General features: G+C 35.1%; 1 long non-coding RNA gene across 1 annotated transcript; it reads left to right on the top strand.

Moving 5' to 3' along the window:
• The first annotated feature begins 2,998 nt into the window (after positions 1-2,998).
• LOC307122383 lies at positions 2,999-6,661 on the top strand. Its single transcript, XR_013816035.1, has 7 exons — positions 2,999-3,856; positions 4,443-4,516; positions 4,782-4,829; positions 4,913-4,996; positions 5,147-5,352; positions 5,521-5,680; positions 5,777-6,661. It is a non-coding gene; the product is annotated as an uncharacterized lncRNA (long non-coding RNA).
• Positions 6,662-6,972: the final 311 nt, after the last annotated feature.

Below are 6,972 nucleotides of genomic sequence, written 5' to 3'. Positions count from 1 at the left end.
ATTTTATTGATTTATTTGATAGGGATTATGCATATAAATTAACATTGTTGTATAAAAATACATCATGTAAATATGCCAGAATTAGTCAAAATAACTACTTTTCATCTGCAGTCCCTAGGCAGGTAACATAAGACTAACAAGAAGACAGCCCACAATCAAACAGCATTCATTCACTATAGAGTAAAATATACACATAATAATGACATGTACATTGATAAAACAAAAAGACACATAATGGCAAAGACATTGTTCATCCACCTCTATACTGCATTCAATAAACAGTGAAAATGTATGGGTGATAAATGTGTGAGTACATGTCTGGTTTTCTAGAAGCAACTGTTTTAAGTGAGTTTTAAAGGTTTTCAATGTAGGACATTCTCTTATTGGAAGGGGCAAACTATTCCAGAGTTTTCTGCCTATTACTGACAATACGTTTTGTCCAAAAGTGGTGCGCCTAAATGGTATCACACTGTCCCCTTTCACAGAGGCCTGTGTACTCAGTGGTGGAAATGGCCGAAAGTTGTTGTTGTTGTTTTTTAGTTGCAGTTCAAGAGGTCACAAAAACCTTCTAAATAAATTGTCCCCAGGTTAAATAAATCTGTTGAATGTTTTGGATGGTTACTGTACATCTCAGTTTAGTGCTTTGAAAATGAACAATTAAACATGTAAAGGTGAATCTAGTTATAAGGCAGTTATATATATACATATATATATATATATATATATATATATATATATATATATATATATATATATATATATATATATATCAATTAAAAAAAGTAACTAATTAATCGCACATTCAACATCTGCGTTTTTAATATTTTTTCATTGTAATAATTCCACAGTTACTCTCCAAATTTATGTAGAAACAACTTAAAGACAGTATATTTGAAATATTTGTTGTAATGACACATTTTTATGAAAACTGCTACCGATGTCTCTGAATTTTTTTTTCTTCTTTTAAAACATTAATGATAGACATTCAACATTATTGTATAAATAAAAGCTATATCAATTCCAAGTGAACTTAAAACAATATTCACACAAACCTATTATAAAAAATGTCTGGGGGTCATTTGGAACATTTCAAACTTGTGTGGGAAAAGGTTACACAAACAAGGCTTTTGTTACAGTATATTTTTTTGGAAAAAAAACATTCTACATTATTTTCTGAATTCTACATTTTGTCTTCGGTTAGTTCAATAATATAGCCTACGCATCATTGATAAACCCTTGTTATAAAAAAAATATATTAATAATTCTCTCTAATTGGCCTCATTAGCAAAGCCCGCTAAAAAACACAAGACAAGCAGGGCCGTAACCACACCACCACACACATTGTAATGTCAGAAAGCTTTATTAATGTTTTTACTGTAAAGTTGTGCACAAATTAATACAGTTATATAAAATGGCATCATTTTAAAATCCACTTTTAAAAAATATCTACATTTCTCATTTTCATTCATGATGATAAAGTGAACATGTGCTTTGGTTTAGTGGAGGATTGCTGCCATCTACTGGAAAACAAACACTTTTAAAATTAAAATAATACTATTTTTACCTTTATGTGTAGACATTTTAGACAATCATTATTATAACAATAGAAACATCTCTTATCATTTTTGGGGTGCGTGGTGAGATATAAGTAGCTAAACATTTAATATTTGACAACTGTTTATGATAGATGTATTCAACGACCCACAGTAATAATACAGTGATGTAAACTGTTCATTTTTTTTTTAATGGAATTTATAAGACACGTTTTGCACTTTTGACATAGTGAATATTGAATGTGTGCATATTTTAAATAAAATACTATTAGCAAAGAGTTCAGCCTAAATGGATTACCTCACATCTAGGCTACAATTAGACTAGAACTGCTTTTACCATTCTTATTTCTTTCTTCTTTCTTCTTCTTTTTTTCTTTATTACCTCAAATCCCTTTTAATCCTTATTTTATTTTCCAGGTATCATTACATGCTTGGCCTGTGTTTTCATTGCATTTCCAATTTTGACCAGCATGGGTCGCCATTTGTGTGTGTTTTGTGCATATCTCGCATGCATTTCTGAATTACAGTGTGCGATTCTGGATCTGATTTCACTCGATATAACGGAAATTCAAGCTCTTTTCGGGAAAGACGGCCGGATCATTTTTAGATGACCATTTATGTATTATTATTATTATTATATTTATAGACAGGATAATTTCAGGCAGGTTAACACAGCTTTATCATTTCAAAGTTTCTGTTATGGCATCTGTTAATGTTCTGAATTCTCCATGTTCAGCATAATAACCGGAGATGCGCGCAGAATCAGCGCTGCACGTTACAGAATATTGCGCAACATGCGCAGCTTACGCTCATTTAGTAGACTGAGAATATGCGTAGCGCTAGTCGCTGGATTGCTCGCACTTTAAGGACATTGTTTGAGTAATGTACAAGTAAGTACAGTGTTATTTGAATATTAATGTTGTATTACAAGTGTATTCGTTGCAGATACTGTTTATAAGTTTTATTCGTTTATATTCATGCAATCTATTTATCTCACGTGAGTTATGCCCCAGATAGCAAAAAATATCGGCACGGCTTCTTTTTGCCGCCGGCCCTAAGCTGTCGGCTATAGGTGCGTCCCGCTGGCGGTGATGAAACGTTTGCCGCCGAATACGTCACTCCCATTTCTTGCGAGATGCCGCGGCCGACTAGCCGGCGGGCCGCCGGCTTCATTTTCCCTGGCGGTTGCCTCCGCCTAATGGACCGCGGCCGGCTGGCGGCAAGCCGCTGTGAAATACAAGGATTTCTACTCTCAAATTCGACCAGCCACGTTGGCTATGTTTGGCTTGTTGGGAAATAGAGTGGAACTGACAGCATTTTAACTAGTTCTCACATTTGAAGCGATTATAAAATCATAATAGCCTATAGGCCTATGTGAATTATATCAAATATTAGTTTTTTTGCTCCAAAGCCATTAGGGTTTATAACAGATTCTTGACTCTTGATTCCATGATAAGGTTAGGTTTAGGAAATTACATTTAAATTTTCACTTGATTATTTGCATGTCGAGTGTGTTTAAACAGTGTTGGTCAATTTGACCCATAATGGATGTAATACTTTTTTTTTTTTTAGCATAATAGGAGGGTTAAGAAAGTTTGAAAGTTCATTTTAGGATAACACTTATTTTTGTATTGCCCTTTTTTCTATTTCTTTTTGGACTGACTTTAAAATAGACATGACAAAAAATTTGAACTAACTTCATGACATTTTACTTTGTTTTCAAAACCCATATTTTTCTGAAAAACAAAAATATATTATTAATTATTTAGGAAAAATTCTACATTCATAAGACAAGAATAACTCAAAAGAAGCCCTCTAATATTACCTCTTATAAAGCTGATTTTTACAATATTTGAAACCCTCTCAAACATGAGGTCGCAAAACAAAAAGCTTACAAAAACAGAAACCTGAAAGCTTTTCAATTTCATGTGACTGCCTTAATATTATAAAGTATTTTCTATCTCAGAATTCTTATTTTTATTATTTATTTTATATACAGTGTTACATTTGTTGTTATTCTTTGTTCTACATATTCGGAACTGTACCACAATGCTTTATTATTTTTATTTTTCTCTCATTGTACTTTTTGTATTGTACTTGTCTATACATGTACTAATTTAAATAAAAATAAAATAAAAAAAAAACAGAGAAGTACCTCCACCGGCCGAGAGGGGCAGTATACCTAAAAAAGGCGGAAGACAAACCGGTAAAACATACAGATTTACCAACAGCGGCCGCTCATCACATGGTTTTAGTATTTGAAGAGAGGAGATCAGAAAATATCCTCGACTACGAGCGTTTAAGTAAGTACATGTTTCCTTTTTGTGTCACACAATATTATGTTCATTTTTGATGTATATACCGGTTGGTTGTTTTAATTAGTTTGTTCAGACACGCACGCTGATATAGTGCACAATGCACAGTGTTAGCTAACACGTGCTGTTTCGCCTTTTTTACACACTGAGTTCAAGCATGTTCTACATGTTAAAATGTATCTAGCTACTGTAGGTAAGTTAGCCAAAGCTTTACATCTAGAAAGACTTAAGTTTAACTTTTGGTGTTTTCTAACAAAACAGAATGATGTATATAGGTATTTAAATTATTTTGTTAGTCCGAACAAGCATGCTGCTAGGTCAGTTTTAGCAAGTGTTAGCTAACATGTGCTGTGTTGCTACTGTTCTTCTAGCATTTAAGGTCATTTATGAGTTATTTCTCTGAACTGCTGTACTTTTTATGTTTGAGGACAATGTAGTTTACTTGAATCACTACACTGAATGAATACATTTTACTGTTCCACATTTGGCTGACCAGTTTTTCCCCCCACAGCATAGCTACTGTATATTCTGTATATAACGTTAACAATGCGGTTTTGTTCACATTTTCTTGCAGATACCTTGACCAGAGCACAATCGGTTATCTTCATCCAAGTGACCTACTATTGGACAATCGTTTTGGCTTTCAAGGTAAATAAATTGTTAGTCACAATGTCTAGTTACTGGGCTATAAGGAGAAGAATATTGAAAGGAGTTGAGATGGACAAACAGGAAATTGCAGATGTTGGAAACTTTAACAGTATGGAAAATTGTGCCTGTAGTTGTTGTTATATATATATATATATATATATATATATATATATATATATATATATATATATATATATATATATATATATATATATATATATATATATATATATATATATATATAATTAAAATATTTTTTATGTAGATTTCCAGAATGAGAACCAAGCCCTGAGGGAAAGCAATGCACAAGCAGGTGAGAACATGCACTCTTTCTTAAATTTTACTTTTTTGACTGTGATGTAGGTCCAAAATTACCAAATGCCTTTCATTTTGTAGCTTCGGATGACAGCGGCTCACTTCATGAGCAGGTGAAGCAAGTTGGGACAATGTTGACGACGTTTGCTCGTACTGGGCAATCAGGTACAACTTGCAAACAACACCTGTGGTTGTTGGTTTAATTCCCACTGGGGCCACCTGTACATGTAGTAGACCTAGTTGTAAATGTCATAGTTTAGTAGTTGAGGGACCAGGACTGACTGCTTTATTCTTTTATTCTGTGAACCCCTGTAGGTGCAGATCAGACCCTAATGCTGCGACGTCTTGGAGAGTTTGGCGATGTTGTGCGTAGCATGGACAACAAAATGGACACTATGCTGCAACATTTCAGTGCCAATGTGTCTTTTGGAGAGTTATCCCTGCCAGGGGGTCTGTTACTCCCCCTAGACAACCCATTTGGCGTTGCTTGACAACAGTTTGAGGCAGGATAAAGAGCTCCAGTAAGTGTGCTGATTTTGTTTATAATGCTGTAGGGTAATCTAAAAAGTAAAATTTAAGATTGTACACTGCATATTCTACAGTCTGAATCCACAGCCTGTCACATTTTTATATTTATGTATGAGAAGCTTCAGAGATATGTAATTTGTAACACTTTTTTGTATTTTCAGCTTCGGTTTTTGGCAATCAAATGTGGGAGGGACCTAAAAACAACCGTGTGGCGAATACTTCAGAGTATCTTCTCTAATCACCTTTCCATTAATACAACCTGGACGGGTGTAGGGGATAAAGCATGTTTTAGAGACATGTTCCTGAAGACCATTGTTCAAAGTAATATATATAAATATATAAATTTGTTATATATTTAAGTAGATGTGTGTGGCCTTATGACATTCACATGGAATGACAGATCTGTATTTTCTACAGGAGCCATCCGGAAGAACCCGGCAACCCAGGATGCCACTGATGAGGCGGTCCAGGTTAACGTTATGCGTTACCTGAAAGGAGCATCTGATCGTGAAGGCGGAAAAAGACGCCGCACAGCTGAGAGGGACCCACAGCCGACCTCTTACACCTAGGCTGACTACTGACACCTGGAACCCTTTCTTTATCCTGCAGTCAGTAACATCAAGACCCCTAAAGAAGCCAGAAGTTTCAGGCTACACTCACCCAATCCACACTGTTCACTGTGGAAATTACTGTGGAAATTTTTATTCCCTGTGACCCTGCCTTGAAGGCAGCTCCTTGGATAGATATGGGATGGCGAGGTTGTTTGTCCTTTATATAGGCGCACAAGAAATCACTGAAGATAAGCCAATTTGCGCTGCCTCATTCTGGAGGTCGGGGAAAACCGGAGAACCCATAGTCAGGCTTGTTATAATGTTCTGTTCTACTACTGTTCTATTCTTCTCCAGAGCTTTACTCTAAATTATTACCATTTATCCTATTGTTAGAAATGGCTTGTTAAATGTGATGTTATACCTCGATTTATTTGGTATCCTGCACATTCTTTGGTACCAAATATCCTCATTATTTGATATAATATTTAATGGTAATTCTTTTCATCCCAGAGCTGACCTATTTGTTATTAACAAATATTGTAAGTGTTATAATTTGCTTGTAAGGCTGTTTTTTTTTTTTTTAAACCAAAATTTAATTGGAAACATGCAGGTTCTTTAGTAAAAATGTTTTTTGTTATTTATAGGCCTATTTAAGCTTATTTATTGTCTGTTATATTTCATTTATATTATCTTGTATCATTGACAGTTAATGTACTTTGAAATGTGGAATAAAAATGCCAAATGGGAATTTATCTGGTTTGTTCAATTATTATCCATCATAAACTGCATGTTACAAATATATGAATAATAAATAAATATATATTATTTATTACACAATAAGCGGAGGCAGATCGCTCGAAAATAGCGTTTGCCTCCGACGGGCCGCCTTTTGGTATAAAGGCGGCGGAACGGCGGTTTGCCTGCGGGCCGGCGGCGGTACGAAGGCGGTAGGAAGCCGGCTGCCGCTTGCCGTCAAACGTGTTTGCGATTACGCAATTCTGACGCTTCTACAGCCGCCGGATCACCGCCGGTGGTCCGCCGACTCATTGCTATCTGGGGCGC

Source organism: Gobio gobio (genome assembly GCF_949357685.1).
Source record: "Gobio gobio genome assembly, contig: scaffold_123, whole genome shotgun sequence".
Classification (NCBI taxonomy): Eukaryota; Metazoa; Chordata; class Actinopteri; order Cypriniformes; family Gobionidae; genus Gobio; species Gobio gobio.
Note: the sequence above shows the minus strand (reverse complement) of the source record. Positions and strands in the feature narration are given on the sequence as shown.